General features: G+C 41.3%; 1 protein-coding gene across 1 annotated transcript in view; it reads left to right on the top strand.

Moving 5' to 3' along the window:
* SYN2 (synapsin II) overlaps nt 1-13,130 on the top strand; it is a 350,053-nt gene that overhangs the window by 85,220 nt on the left and 251,703 nt on the right. The window lies entirely within an intron of this gene.

Genomic DNA, 13,130 nt, shown 5'->3' with positions numbered 1-13,130 from the left:
TTTAATCTAATAGCAGAGACTGATATAATATTGCTAGCAGTAAATAGCCTTAAAAAGCTAAAAATCTTCAGTGTGTAATCCTGTTTAGTGAATGAGTTCACAGAAAATGTTGTTATAATGTCCAACAAACGTTGCAATCATTAGATCCTGTGATGTTAAATTGAGGACAATGTTGCAATAAAGTCACACTTATTATTTGTAGAAGATCCACAAATAAAATAGCAGTATGGGCGTGGGGACATGTCACAAATTTTGTTTCCAAAGTTCCAACCTTAGTATTCCCTGATAATGGTATAGATCAGAAGACTCTCCCATATCACAGTGATAGTAGAAAATACAAATAATTCACAGTCATAACGGTAGATGCATGCAACCTAAAAGTTCCTTTTCTGGAGTATCAATCAATCCCCCGACAGGAGGTTCAATGTATACTTTCTGGACGTTGCTTGGTCTTTACATTGGTGGTATGTGTATGCCGATGTGAATCTGCGTGTCTCAGTGGTTAGCAAGAGTACGCCGGAAGGCTTGGGTTACCTCTGTCCCGGTGTATATGCCACTGGACTGAAACAATCTGTGTCCAGGAATTATTGTTTAATGTCCTATAAGTGGGAGACATAGGGAATTACAGCCAGTGTCACCAGATCAGATCATACTTATGGTTGGCATTTGATTTTGGGGCCTATTTATTATTGGGTATTACACCCGATAATTATAACTTTGTATCATGGCAATAAGAAATGTAACGCCAGGATTTAACAATTTTCACATTTAGAGACAGGGGCTCCAATAGTAGCCCTTCCCTGCGATGTGTAAAAATAAATTGATAGATAACGCGTTCACTTAACTTTCAGTTTCCGGTACTGGCAGCGCTATTGCACATGCATCTGGAGCTTGGCAAATTCACCATAAAAGTAGCCCCATGAATATACTATGGGGGCAGCTCTTGAGATCGGAAACGGGTCCGCTGTAGATACAGTCAGGGGATCCTTAATATTTGCTGGTAGCCCCTGAAAATGGTTTCTTTGATAAATAAGCCTCTCTTGTGAAGTCTTTTTTTGTTGTATCTGGTCTCGATGGACATTTGTATCAACATAGAAATAATATCTGATTTAAAGTTAGAGTCCGATAAATATCTAGAAGGGCAGTGTCATTAAATGCTGAGAACAAGCAAATTTAAGAGTCTTAATGCTGCCACTTTACTTATACTCATTACCACTTTGATGATAGAAAGGGACTGAACATCTGAGAATTTCAAGTTCAATTACTACTGGAGAACTCTCCCAATCATGCAGGGTATCCACCCTTTGCTCTTACCTTCAAAGGACTCCCTGGAAGCAGTAATAACCAGCAGATACAATTGTTTCCATTATCATGGGTAATAAGAACTTGGTTATTCTATCATCACAGTGGTATTGAATGAATGTAAAATGGCAGCATTTGACTCTTATGGCTCAATCCTATTAGGTGCAAGTTTACAAATGCAAGTGTGTACATACATCGACACCACAGAAATGTGAGATCAAATTAGAAATGTTTTTTTTTGCGGTAGTCACAGTAGGGATGTGCAACTTTTCTACAAAATGTGACCTGGGAGAGGTGCATAAAAATTGGGGAAACCGTCAGCTAAAATAGCAGGCCCATAAAGAAGGCTGCTTGTGGCCATAAGGGAAAATGTGGAGGTTTTTACAAGGTGTCATATGGCTGATTTTTATCTTTTTCTATTAATGGTTGAAAAATGATAGCAAGCAAGTGTTTTTCAGTGTTTTTACACAAGTTGTATTGGAATAAACACTTTTACCTCTCATCTGCAAGTTCAAAAACCCCTCTCAATACAGCACCTCCACATACCTGTCCTACTTTTTTTAAACGTCTACATACCTGTCCCACTCAATTTACACCTCCACATACCTGTCCCACTTCATTCACACCTCCACATACCTGTCCCACTTCATTCACACCTCCACATACCTGTCGCACTTCATTTACACCTCCACATACCTGTCCCCCATCATTTACACCTCCACATACCTGTGCCACATCATTTACACCTCCACATACCTGTCCCACATCATTACACCCCCACATACCTGTCCTACATCATTTGCACCACCACATACCTGTCCAAATTCATTTACACCTCCACATACCTGTCCCACATCATTTACACCTCCACATACCTGTCCCACTTCATTCACACCTCCACATACCTGTCCCACTTCATTTACACCTCCACATACCTGTCCCCCATTATTTACACCTCCACATACCTGTGCCACATCATTTACACCTCCACATACCTGTCCCACATCATTACACCCCCACATACCTGTCCTACATCATTTGCACCACCACATACCTGTCCAAATTCATTTACACCTCCACATACCTGTCCCACATCATTTACACCTCCACATACCTGTCCCACTTCATTCACACCTCCACATACCTGTCCCACATCATTACACCCCCACATACCTGTCCTACATCATTTGCACCACCACATACCTGTCCCACATCATTTACACCTCCACATACCTGTGCCACATCATTTACACCTCCACATACCTGTCCCACATCATTACACCCCCACATACCTGTCCTACATCATTTGCACCACCACATACCTGTCCAAATTAATTTACACCTCCACATACCTGTCCCACATCATTTACACCTCCACATACCTGTCCCACTTCATTCACACCTCCACATACCTGTCCCACTTCATTTACACCTCCACATACCTGTCCCCCATCATTTACACCTCCACATACCTGTGCCACATCATTTACACCTCCACATACCTGTCCCACATCATTACACCCCCACATACCTGTCCTACATCATTTGCACCACCACATACCTGTCCAAATTCATTTACACCTCCACATACCTGTCCCACATCATTTACACCTCCACATACCTGTCCCACATCATTTTACACCTACACATACCTGTCCCACATCATTTACACCTCCACATACCTGTCCCACATCATTTACACCTCCACATACCTGTCCCATATCATTAACACCTCCACATACCTGTCCCACATCATTTACACATCCACATACCTGTCCCATATCATTAACACCTCCACATACCTGCCCCACATCGTTTAACCCATTATTGAGCTTTTTAGAGAAATTTAACTAAAACTTAAAATGTATTTTTTTTGGCCAAATTATGATATTTAAACTAGTCCAGGTACATGATTATTCATTGGGATCTGCATTGTGTGCCAACATTTTTACCATTAAAATAAAGTTTTTCCCTAGCTTTTCACCTGCTCAGGTGGGTGCGCTCAAAAAATACGTGAATTTCCTCAGAAAAATCAGTGCGAGTAGGAATTGAATAGCTGAGAGCGACTCACAGGACCCAACTCGCACCTTTATAGGATTGATCCCTTAAACTTCCCTGATTTCTGCATTTAATGTCAATATTATTTCTTTACTGTTGATACAATTGTGCCTTGCTTGCCAATTTTTATAGTTTCTGTAGAAACACATTTTATTTAGATAATTTAATTGTGATCCTCATCCGACTCCAGTCACACACAGTTTATTGACATCAGCACTGCCTCAGTTTGTATGATGATGATGTCTATTAGCAGAATTACGTAGCTCCTTCTGATTGGCTGATTGCGTATTGAACCCTCAGATGGATAGTACTTAAATCGATAGTGCTGCGCCCAAGCTCTATGAAGTCACAGCTGCCTATTCACATGACATAATTGACATTTTTAATTTGGACTACTGCAGGAAAGAAGCTTTCGACTAATTAAGTTATATTTAAAGGTGGAAGCCAACAGATGTTTGTGTTTAATTGAATTTTCATTTTGTATTTGTCTTTTTTTATTTCATTACTTTTTATTTTGAAATACGATTTCACATTGTCAATACAATATTCCCTCTTGTGTGCGTAATACGTCATTATGTTATTATAGAATGTGACACAGTCAGGATAGGGGTCCCTCTCTTGGGGTAGATGGACTCCCTCTTTACACACACAGCAGCCGTAGAAACAGGATCCAAGTCTGGGGTTCTCGTACAAACTGGTCGGCGCCAGCCTTTATTGTGCCAAATGAACAAAAACATAAACAAAACATAAACATAAGTCCTAGCCTGGCTGGGCACTAGCTACACAGCAGATTCCCTCTCTATTATAATGGTAGGGCCTATTGCCCTCACCATCAACAAGACACGTGCACAGTGCTTACAAGGAAAGTAACCCAGTGTCTCTGAACAGGCTAGTCTGCCTGCTCTCCCAGGTGTGAGACACTCAGCCACAAACAAACCCAGATTATATTAGCCATTTCCAGCTGCAAGCCCTAATGAGCCTGTTACCAGGCTGAAAGGCCCAAAACCTGGAGTGGCCTGTGGAAGGAGCCCTCCCTCTCCTCACATCCACACCCCCAGGACCCAAACTGGCTTTTCTCTAAAGCCAACATTTCTAGTCTGTTTTTCCCAAACAGACTTCTCCTGGGGGTTTCAGAACACATATGACAGGAACCTAGGATATACATAGAAGCCATTCCACACTTCTCCAGTGCTTCTATCACAGAGTTCACAAATAGACTAATGTATAGACTACTAACCAGTGGTGGCTCCAGAGGTGGGGCTTCAGCACAGTCCAAAATTCAAATAGGGGAACCACACCAACTGCCAGTGAGTCCCGGCTGGCAATGTTTGGCAGTGTTTGGGATGGCAGTTGGTGAGGCTCCTCTATTTGAATTTTAGACTGCGCTGCAGCCCCACCTCTGGAGCCACCACTGCTACTAACACTGTCAATATACATTTCTGTGCTACCTCTATACTATCTCTAGGCTGTTGTGGGATGTATAACACCAAGTATATACACTTGACATTACTGTACACCTGTGTCCAACTCAATATATGAAAGTCAATTGCTTTTCCTATATTCTTTCAAATAGCATTTATGTCCACCTTTAAATGAGACCCATTTACAATATGTCACAGAGCCTTAAAAGTGAAAATGTTTTATAAGTGGATGGTTATATAACCTTATTATCTTATCCACACTAGGCAATATGGTACTAAATTTAGTATATACATTTGTGCGATTGAATCTTGATGGCAAAGATAGCAGACAAATCTCACTCTAGCCAGAAGCCAGTTCTATTATTGGAGCAAAGAGAAGAGCATGTATTGTATGTCATATTCCAATAATGAGTAATCTTACAGTACCTGTTCCTATACAGTGTTTTATACTCTTTGATATTCTACTTTCTTCAGATTAAACACAGTTACGTCCTATTTTTTAGGGTATGACAAATAGAGGACAGAACAGAAGCTGATGAGGACAATTGACGTATTCTATGGGGCAGATTAAATTAGCCGCTAACTAGGTCATGCAACATTTTACCGCAAGTAAAAGCTGCGGCCGTGACTTTTTGCTATTCAGTTATAAATCCTTGTCAGACGGCATTACCCGGCTTTTAGTTTGCACCTACAGAGTAGGAGAAAAGTACCGAAAGTCCTTATTTTAATGACAGGACATATTGCCCTTGGTCAACCCTCCCAATGATACAATGTATTTAGAGTTTTTCATTGCGAAAATATGGGCAATAAAGCTTTGTCATTTTTCATATAGATTTCTCTGATAAGCAGAAAAATGTGTTAAATGATATGGAACATATATTATTGATGGGGTTTGAACATTAGTGCCCCTCTCCTTCGTCGTGCACTGCAGTATTAATGAGCGATATTGCCGCAGTGCCTTTGACTTGCCAATTGTAATTGAATTGCCTGGGTATCGGGAGATAAAAATATCCCATTAATGTGTGTTATTGTAACATGGGACTTCACACCAACGGACTCGCGGCTAATTGAATTCTACCCTGTGGGTTGAATGTAATAGACTGCGCTATGCAGGCAACGGTAAGTTTCTGGCGTGTCTACCCAATGTTTTAAAGGGGCAATAATTTAAAAGGCAAAACCAACCTGGGTCTAAAACTTAGGGCAGACTCGCTGGAACCTCGCCGATGCCTGCATCGCACAGGCTATTACACCTATCTCCATATCTTGTAACAGTGGAACAAAGCGTTATAGAGCGTCAGATATCGATAGCCGCCGCCGTCAGATGAAAATTAGTATACACCACTGTTGTCAACAATGCTGGAATTGGAACCAGGGTGTCCAATCCATCAGACATGATCTACACAGAATTAGTCTTTTCATTCTGCTGAAAAGTCTTGTTGTTTGAGCTATCTTTGCTCTGTGAGTCGTGAGGCTTTATGTCATTTCTACAAATTGCGACCTTCTATTTTGCTCCTGGGTCACCTGACCAAAGCGCCGGGTTGAGGAAGTCAGGGTTCCACTCTGGGAGAGAGATTTTTGCCATTTGTAATCAAGTTAAAAAAAAACAGGCAACTCTGCAGGAAAGTGCAGGGCGATAGATCAGCAATTTTGTATTACCGTGGCTGAGGAATGGAATTGAAACCTGTTAGCTATTTGCTTTACTCTCAATAAAGTTGTCAGGGAATGAAATGCACTTTGTAAGAAGGTCTGTAATGATACATCCTGGCAGTGGTATTGTGCAGGTCTCTTTTGCAAGCTGCCTTTAATTCTTTAAATTGGAACTCGTGAAGACATCATATAACATTTTGGGGTTCTCACTACTTCAACATCTTGGAAAGCTCTGGATTTCAGGAGGCATTTCTGGGCCAAGCAATTATTGGAAAATTCTTGTAAAGTGTTTTGTTCTTGGAGACATTTTACCAATATATTATTGTATCTTCCTGTATTATGCAGATCATCTTGTTGATATTGTTAATATCTTAGTATGTTACCTCTCAATGGCAGGGCCCTCCTTCATGTTAAACTACCAGCATTGACAACAGAAAAGGTACCCTTGCGCTAATTAATAAAAGTAAGAACTAGTATAGAAAATGTCATAAGTTTCAAAATCTATAAACACATTTATTATTATATGTACATTTAATTATGTTTTTCATTGACCGGTCAACACACAGCACGTTTAACACTAAAATAGCATATTTAGATCAATCTCTCAATAATATGGAAAATAATTAATACGCTTGAAGAAACAATATAAATTCCGGATCTAAATATTGTTAATAATAAAATTGTAGGAGGTGGATATAAGTAAAAAACAAAAACATTAATGGCAAATGATCACTGTGCCCACACTAAAAATCACGTGGTAATTGTGAAAAGTGTTCTTTTCTTTGCATGATAACGAAAGTTTTTCAGTTTGCGTGGATAAGTAGTGCAATCAATTGAGGACAATGCCGATATAAATCTCCAAGCAGTTTGTAATATGGAAAAAAAAGGGATTTGCCCTCCAGCACACTGTAGCAAAATCAACAAAAAATACTTAAATCCTACATGATAATAGAGATTCAGGGGTATTAGTTACATACATTTGCAAATATATGAATAAGCTACAGTGTGCTGGAGGGCAAATCCCTTTTTTTTCTGTATTCAGTGTAAACCTGTGATATGTCATTAAGCTGATATGAGCAACCACCATACTTTTTGTTTGCAGTCTTGAGAGGCACGAAGGGAGTCAGCATTGGGAGGATGTGCTGATCCTTATAGTGCCATGTGGAGGTTTCTGGGGTACCTTCTAGGTGAGTTAGCTCTCAGCTTATACATGTGCTGTTATTATGCAGTACACCAATTTGCAATTATATGATCCAGAGTGGGTGCTACTATTATGTAGCAAATAATTATTTTGGGGTGAGTGTTTGGGAGTGGGGTCCCCGGAGTTGTTCTGGCTGCACCTTTTTCAGGGCATCACCACTTAATTCACATAGATATTTTTTATCACTTTTCTAATTGTTTGTTTATTATTTGTAATTTTAATTAATTCACATTTCATTAACACTTATTGATTTATCTTTACACATCTATCCTTTACACTTCACTATCACCTTTTTTCCCCTTTTCGTGTGATGCCCTGGGGTTGGTTCTTGGCTGGAATTTTTTGGGGTGCCTTGCATCTCGGACATGAACCCCTTAATGTTAGGGATGCCAGTATAGAGGAGCCTTGACGATGGCCTGGCGTTTATTCATATATTTGCAAATGTATGTAACTAATACCTCTGAATCTGTATTATCATGTAGGATTTAAGTATTTTTTGTTGATTTTGCTACAGTGTGCTGGAGGGCAAATCCCTTTTTTTTCTGTGTTCAGTGTAAACCCCGCCCTTTACAAACACCTGTGCTATGTCATTAAGCTGATATGAGCAACCACCATACTTTTTGTTTTTAGTTCATAATAGGGACCTGTGCCAAAAGTAATATTAGGTCTCCTCTTTGCGTGATTTGCTTGTTCCCTCTAGACTGGTCGAGGGAAAAAGATCTGGGGGAGGGGAGTGTCTTTACTCTTAGACAGGGGATTCTTCAAGCTCTTACCTGTCCAGTTTAGAGTGTCTTCAATGCATTGCACATGCTACCAGTGCTCCTTGTTGCCTATTTCCTATTATTATTTAGAGACTCTGACCTTACATGGGGTAAAAGCTCACTGAGTGCTGAACTGCCTTCCCCTTCCTGTAAAGCACCTCCACTTACCTGACAAGATACATTTTTACCCTACCCCTCACCCCTTGTCCGTATCCTACCTAGTCTGTTGGTTTAGTGCTCTATGTTGTTCCTAAGATATATTCGTACATATAATATGTGACTCTTCACTGTTACTGTGTAAACTGAAGTGCCAGAAGTCATGGGATAGATGCCTAGTATCATGTAGGACCCCATCTAGCTTGGCGAAGTGCGGCAGCTCGACGTGGCATTGATTCCAGAAGTGGACGGTAGACTTCTGGAGAGATTTTGACCCATGCAGTCTGGATAGCTTCCCACAGCTCCCTGATATGTGTAGGTGCAGGATCTTGGGTATGAATGGACCTCTCCACCACATCCCATAAATGCTTAATTGTATTCATGTCAGGCAAACATGATGGCCACACCATTCATCGTACCTCTCCAGCAGTGGCGGGCTGGGCCGGGGGGCAGGGTGCCATGTGCCCCCCGGGCCGCAGCGTCATGCGGGCTGCGGGCCGGTGCAGTCTGTGTCACTGTGACACAGACACTGACAAACACACAGCCTCCGGCTCCGGCAGCTGTGTGTTTGTTGTCAGCAGCCGCCAATGAGAGTCTGTCAGACTCTCATTAGCTGCTGCGCCCACTGCGGGAGAGGTGACTTTTTACCCTCAAATGTGTCTTATTCACACAGTGATGCAAATAGCTAGCACAAGCAGCTTCTGCTGATTAAAATGATATGTAGCATACTTATGTTCTCTGTGTGCGTCTCCAGGGTTATCTGGATGCGAAAATTGTCACAGTGTTACAGCCACTGACACTGTAACGTAGCATTTCACCTGCAGGTACACCCGCAGACGCACACAGAGAGCATATCATTTTAATCAGCAGAAGCTGCTTGTGTTAGCTATTCACTACTGTGTGGAAAAGACGCATTTGAAGGTAAAAAGTCACATGAAAGGCGCTCTGCGCTGCCGAGGCACTCAGAGCTCCTGTGTTATGTGTGGTGCGACTTGTAGCACATGGAGGATAGATGTATGTGGACACATCTGTTTTGTCAGCTTGCACCTGTGATGTTTTATACAAGTCAGATAAAGTTCATCAAGTTGAGTTAAACCTTCTTCAACATTATTCATTTATTCAGTCAAATGGGATAATTCGTACCTTAGAAACTGACTATGCTGCATAGAGGATAGAATCACTTGTACTAAGTACCCTTTGGTGATTAAATAATATAGATATGTTTATACTGTGCCTCCCTTCTTTCCTCTCTTTTGCCGCAGCAAACCCTTCATCCGATACCAATAACTACTCTTTGTCTGGCGGGAATGCCATCTTGGTAATTCCAGAAGTCTGAGACTGGCAATCCCCTGCTATAACAAAAAGGGACAAATCTGCCATTTATTTGCTTTTTGGTCACCTTCGAAGCAATTGTTCATTTGTCTTTCCACACATGACTATTCAGCATTTTCTGTTGTGATCAAAGCTGTACTTGCAGCATACTATATACTATATCTCTCTGCAAAGCAGTCCTATGCAATCAGATTCAAATCAATATAACCTAACCTAGTTGTTATGTAGATACGTACTGTACTTAGCAGCTTATGAAGTGTTGCACATAAATGTCCTTTTTTGTGTAAAATACATATATTTGTATTGTGCAGCACACACTGATTTCTTATGTTACAATCTGGATGTAGATTCTGTCACATTTTCCAACTATGACTCCTCATTCCTAAGGAGGCCATACACTGTGCAAATGATGGGTCCTATCAGCTGATTATCAGCTGATTGGGCACATAATTGCATAGTATATGGCAGCAGCCGAGAACCAATTATCGATAGCTGCAATTATTGGTGTACAGATTTGACAATGGATATAATCATCATTGGACAGATAGACCAATTATCTGACAGTGTATGGCGGGATGTAGTCAGGAAGCTGACTGTCTAAATGCCGACCGCCAGCTTCCCGACTGTCTAATCCTGGCAAGGTACTAATGACAGGTGTTGAATTCCTTAGGTTTAGGCTGCGGGAAAGGGGGGGGGTTAGAGTTAGGCACTTGGGGGTGGGGAGGTTAGAGTTAGGCACCCCTAAAGGAGGGTTAGGGTAAGGAATTAGGTTAGAGATACTTACCTAATTAGCAGTTGGGATCTTCACCTCTGCCGGGCTTCCGCTGTCGGTATTTGAACCATGCGGCTGGCGGTAATACCTACTACACCCTGTATGGCAACATCTGATAATTGGTACAACTTGTCTGCTTGTGAGTTTTATCGAATACCCCTTTTCCACCAAAATTCTGGGTCTGACCCGGAGTTTAAACAGGGTTCCTATCCGGATCAGACCTGGAATTTTGCCGGCGCCAACTTGGGATATTCCCGAGTCGGTGCCGCTCACACCGGAGTATGGTCTGCATAGACCCGGCTTTTCCGGCGTGAAAGAGGACGCTTGGAGATGACGTCATCTCCAAGCGCCACTGAAGCCGGACCAATCGGCCGGCTAGCAACGCACTCCATGTCATCGTGACCCGGAGTGCGCTGTTCTCACAGCAGGGTTTCACGGGCTACGCCAGTGTTAAACCCTGCTATTTACCTGGGTTGGATTGCCGGGTCACTCGACCCGGCGATCCAACCCTCTCCCCTTTTACACCAGGGAGCTGCCCGGGTTAACCCTTCAATAACCCGGGTTTTAGCTCCAGTGTAAAAGGGGTATCACAGTGCATGGCCAGCTTTAGAAGTGGAAAGGGGGCATGGGAGCAAAGACCAAGCATGGTAAGGCTGTGTTCATGCGGCTCATGCAGACCACTACACAGGCACATGTTTCTTTTTGGAGACCTAAAACTTGTGGGTTCTCGGCACCTGGTACAAAATATGTGCAGATTATAATCGGCAGCCAGTTCTGAGTGCAGTTGAATTCCTCCCAGTGATACTAATACTATTATTATTATGGCTGCTGCATTCTGTCCCCTGCAAGAAAATTTACCATTTGATTTTATTTTAAAGGAGAACATAAGAGATGCTAGTATTTAATTGAACTTATTTAGTACTTTTATTTTGTATTTGTATTTAGTTGTTTTTATATGCTGAATTTGGCTGCATTACTTTTTAATAACACTGTACAGATACAGACACTCTCAGGGGTATTCAATATGGGAGCGGTAACATAGTTTTTGCGTTAATATCGCACTTTTGACGTCATTATCGCAGGTTTGACTTTTACACCGTATTCAATTTCAAAGACTTATCGCAGTTTTGAAAAGTCTTTGATAAAAAACGGGGATAACTTTTCAACATTGAATATTTGTCGAAAAAAAGTGTAGAATTGGGGTTTAGGGGTGCAGGCTGAAAAAAAATAGCCTGCACCCCTGGGAATGACATTTAAAAAAGAACTGTGTCAAAAAAAGTTTTAAAAAAAAAATAGGGACACCCCAAAAAATTAATTTAAAAATTGGGGTGAAAAGAAAAAATGGGAGAAAATTGTTTAACAATAGGGAAATAGGTTCAGGGCTATTCTGCATGTATGCGGCAGGTTTTTTCTAGAATAGAATTATAGCGGCAGATGCACAAATGCAGAATTTTTAAAAACTTACTTTAGGGACATACAAATATGCTAGTACCCATTTTCATGTACCCCAAATTTGATGGGACCACTTAAAAATACGAAAAAAAATAACCTAAGTGCTCTTCAGCATCACTTATTCAATGTCGGGAAAAAAACACCTGCTGCGGCTATTTAAATCCCCGACTTTCAATTAAAGGCTAAAACGGGGGTACCCATAGTGTTCCCCCATGTTTTTACAACTTTAGGGGGGTCTTACAATTATTTTAAGGAAAAATTTGTAACTTTACGCAAATCCAACTTCGGAGATTCCCGTTTTCTTTAAGTTTATATTGAATACGGGGATAACCGGGAGCGCGCAGCATACCTTAACGCAGAAAAAAACTCTGATATGAAATGTTAACTTCGACAGTGAAGTTAACGTTTCATATTGAATACCCCTCTTAGTCTTTTGAATATGACACGTCATTAAAGCATACTTGCCAACTCTCCCTGATTGTCAGGGAGAATCCCTGAAATAGCAGCAATCTCCCTGTCTCCCTGAAGAGTCTAGAAATCTCCCTGATTGCACCTTATTCTATTATGTAGCTCTTTTATACTTAAAAGAAAAAAAGAAATCCGATTATTTACATCAAATGGTATAATCAGTGCCAATTCCCTGCACTGGTTATAAGGTACAATGATCCCTATAGCTACATGCATTTTCATATGTTTTCCCTTGTCCACTTATGTGGAACCCCTGGTAAAACACAACTGATGAGCAAGCCCTGAAAATTATCAGTGTTTTTATCAACAGGTAGAACTGACTAACTGCTTTGGGGTTCATTTACATTTGGAAGGAAGTCCGTTTATGACACTCTCCTAAAATGTAGTAGTACGTACACTTTACAGCCGCACTCAGGTGTGGACAGGTGTTGCTTTCACAAGTATGCATTAAAGTATGGCTCGACAAATCCCGGGGGCCAGGTCGCCATGGCTACCAGATTTTGCTGCCTGGCTACTAGATTTTGCAGTGAGGGAGGAAGTAGATCTTCATCAGCTCCGGC

The sequence above is a fragment of the Taudactylus pleione genome, unplaced genomic scaffold (assembly GCF_031769625.1).
Source record: "Taudactylus pleione unplaced genomic scaffold, aTauple2 ptg000128l, whole genome shotgun sequence".
In the NCBI taxonomy this organism is placed as follows: Eukaryota; Metazoa; Chordata; class Amphibia; order Anura; family Myobatrachidae; genus Taudactylus; species Taudactylus pleione.
The sequence above is the reverse complement of the archived record's forward strand: the minus strand, read 5'-3'. Positions and strand labels throughout refer to the sequence as shown.